This window comes from Dipodomys ordii, unplaced genomic scaffold (assembly GCF_000151885.1).
Source record: "Dipodomys ordii isolate 6190 unplaced genomic scaffold, Dord_2.0 Scaffold20, whole genome shotgun sequence".
Classification (NCBI taxonomy): Eukaryota; Metazoa; Chordata; class Mammalia; order Rodentia; family Heteromyidae; genus Dipodomys; species Dipodomys ordii.
The window spans coordinates 6,604,319-6,608,024 of record NW_012267236.1 but is presented as its reverse complement, the minus strand read 5'-3'; positions in this window follow the sequence as shown (position 1 = coordinate 6,608,024).

Below are 3,706 nucleotides of genomic sequence, written 5' to 3'. Positions count from 1 at the left end.
TGGGGCTTGAATTTATGGGCCTCATGCTTAAACTTGACTTTTCCCATTCATGTTGCTACAGCTACACTTGCACTTCCAGCTCTTTCGTGTGTGTGTGTGTGTGTGTGTGTGTATAGAGAGAGAGTGTGTCCTGGGACTCCAATTCAGAGACTGGGCGCTGTCCCTGAGCTTCTGCTTTTGGGAGGTTCATTAGAGATAAGAGTCAGACTTTTCTTCCTCAGCTGGTTACTAACCGCCGCCATTTTCAGATCTCAGGAGTGAGATCTCACAGGAGTGAGACATATGAGACACCAGCGCCCGGCTTATTTCCTCCAAAAATTAGTAATAAATCCTAAGATCCTGGTTTATTGGAAAAAATGAAAAATGCAAACGAACGTGAGATGTTGTGGAACCGATAGGCACCCCATCCCACCGCATTGCCTGTGGACTGCCTAGCGCAGGCCCTCTCTTCTCAACAACACTAGGCGTCCAATACTGGCCTCTTAAGCAGAAAACGCTTACCCGGAACCGGCCTGCATCGAGTCGGGGCACTTCCCCACTATCTCGCTGAACAGGACTGCTCCTGCCGCCCTCCCCGGCCCCTGCACCCGGGGACAATTTACACATCTGACTTTAGACTGTTTCCTCCAAATCACACTTAACATCAACGACCCAGCCCGAACAGGGTCCCTCTCCGGACGCTGACGAGGAAGTCTCGAAGCTCATCGGGTTCGGCCGGAGACGGCGCGGACCGGGCCAGGCCGGCAGGGAGCGACCCCCGGTCCGGCTCTCCACTCGAGTCATCTCGATCTCGAGGTGATCCCTCCCAAGGTGGCGGATCTGGAGCTTTCCAACGAAAGACATCTGCTCCGCGGCCTGGGCGGCGAGGAGGGCTCCGTCCGGGGCGACTCTGGGGCCTCCCTTGCCTTGTCTGTCTCTCTTCTCTCTCCCTTTCTCTCCTCTCTCCGCATCGTGCATCCCTCGCCAACACAGACCCAGCTTCTCCTAGAGTGCATCCCCAAATCGCACCACAATGACGGCAACGCAGTGACCCCAAGACCCCGCCACCACCCATGACCGAGAAATGGTAGCGGATGGGGAACCGCGGCTCCCGTCCGCCAGCGGGACGCCAGGTGCAGGCGCATACCAGTGACGCAGCCAGGCCACGCCCCTCCCCGCCCGACGCGCTGACTCAGGAGACTGAGAGGTTTTGCCAACCCCGGACACTACTGCGCCTGCGTCAGGAAGGGAGGGCCGTGCGGACCTGGAGCCCCGCGCCGCGTGCCCACGCAAGCTTAGCTGAAGAAGCGGCTGAGAAGCGCGAACTGTTGGTGCTCGCGGCCTCTCCTGCTTCCCGGGATGTGGGCGAAGAATTTACCTCTGGCGGATTCCCCACCTGGTCTCAGGAATAAGGAAAATAAGATTTGAGCCGGGCGCCGCTGGCTCACGCCTGTAATCCTAGCTACTCAGGAGGCTGAGATCTGAGGATCACGGTTCAAAGCCAGCCCGGGCAGGAAAGTCCGTGAGACTCTTATCTGCAATAAACCACCAGAAAACCGGAAGTGGTGCTGTGGCTCAAACGGTAGAGCGCTCGCCTTGAACTGAAGAGCTGAAGGACAGCGCCCAGGCCCAGAGTTCAAGCCCCATGACCGACAAACAAAAAACAAAAACTCAGAGACAGTGCCCAGGCCTTGAGGTCACACACAACACACACGACAGCGGGTCACAGCATCCACGGTATCAAGCCTCCTACCAGCTTGCTATGAATTTTGAACAGACATTTATCTGGCCTCCCTCCAGATGTAGAAATAAAGCTAGTTCCGAGCTGCATTTGTCCTTTCCCAGCTGACCAAGGCATCCTTCCCCAGTCCCTCCCTGCAAGTCCCTTTTTCTGTCCTCATCCTCAGACACAGAAATCAGAAAAGTGAGGTGGCAATATTTGACATGTACTTATTGAACAGAATTTTAAAATTCAACAGAATTTAAGAGTCTCATAGACTTTCTTTCTCTGGGCTAACTTTGAACTGCAATCCTCATATCTTAGTCTCCTGAGTGGCTAGGATTTCAGGCATAAGCTACCAGTGCCCAGCCTCAACAGAATTTATTATTTATTTATTTGGTTGTGGGCCTGAACTCTGGGCCTGGGTGCTGTCCCTGGGCTCTTCAGCCCAAGGCGAGTGTTCTATCACTTGAACCATAGTGCCACTTCCGGCTTTTTTGCTATGTGGTGCTGAGGAATCAAATCCAGGGCCTCATGCATGCAAGGCAAGCACTCTACCACTGAGCCACCTTCCCAGTCCCAGAATTTTTTTTTTAATCACTAAAATAATAGGGGTTCGGGATTTAGCTAAATAGAAGAGCACTTTCCTGGCAAGTGCAAAGCCCTGAGTTTGGTCCTCAAGTCTAAAACATAAATAAAAATAAAATATAAGAAATGTTTTAGCCTCCCTCAAACTAGACACTTCTTCTTTTGTGTGTGTGTGATTAATTGGCAATCAGAGTCTCCTGTACCTTTCTGCCTGGACTGGTTTTGAAATGGGCTCCTCAGATCTCAGCCTCCTGAGTAGGTAGGATTGCATGTGTGAGCCACCAGTGCTTGGCTAATAGAAACATCTTAAAACATGAGTCAGTACATTTGGAAGGCCAATTTCATGTTAAATAGCACTATCCTGCTGGTTTAATAGTTCTTTTGGCAAGTTCATTAAGGATCTGTCAATAGCAGGTGTGTTAGAGACTGATTTAAATTTCATGGAACTAAGCGTTTCCATTTTACCTGTAAGAAGACTGATCAGGGAGCATTAAATGATTTGGGTAAGATCTGTAACATGACATTTGACAAAGTGGAATGGCAGGGATTATTAATTAGGTCAATCCAATCAGCAACTTTCGTTCTTTGGATTTTAATGCCCTTTCTAAAGATTGGCAGACAGTGCAATTGAACTGAAAGTCCAAGCATGCCCACAGGGCTATGAATTCAATATAAAGGATATTTTCCTACTGGCCTGTAGTTGTATAGCCTCACCTTGATGTAAAGAAGGTTGGAAGATTAGTCTTTATTCTGGAGAGTTATATGCCCAGGTGAAAAAGGAAAGGCTCATCAATATAGTAGAAGAACTTAGGAATAAATAAAACAAGGCATTAGCAGCCTTTGCTACAAAAAGTTTTAAAAGTTGTTGAATTTAAGGTACACATGGCCAATCATCCACATGGAAATACTTTGCATATAGTTGGAAGTGCTGAGGTTTTGAACTCAAAGACTTGGGCTTGCTTAGGTAGATGCTCTACCACGAACCCTCTCCCCTACCCCATCCTTTACCTAGTTATGAATGAGATTATTCATTTTTGTGAAAGTCTTTCCAATTTAGTAATTTACAGTCTTCAGTTTGGGGAAAACCTTTTCTGATCTCTGACATTTTCTTCCCCTTCACATTCTCTGTTCTTTGCAGGAACTCATTGTTCAGATGTAGGACTCTTGTAATAGTCCTCCACTTTTCTTTGCTTTTGAAAACTTCATTAAAAAAAAACAATCAAGCCTGGCATAGTAGTACATGCCTATAACACCAGCACTTGGGAGGAAAAGGTAAGAAGATTGTGAATTCAGGGCTGGGAAGGTGGCTCAATGGTAGAGCGCTTGCCTTGCATGCATGAGGCCCTGGGTTCGATTCCTCAGCACCACGTAAGCAAACAGAAAAAAGCTAGAAGTGGCGCTGTGGCTCAAGTGGTAGAG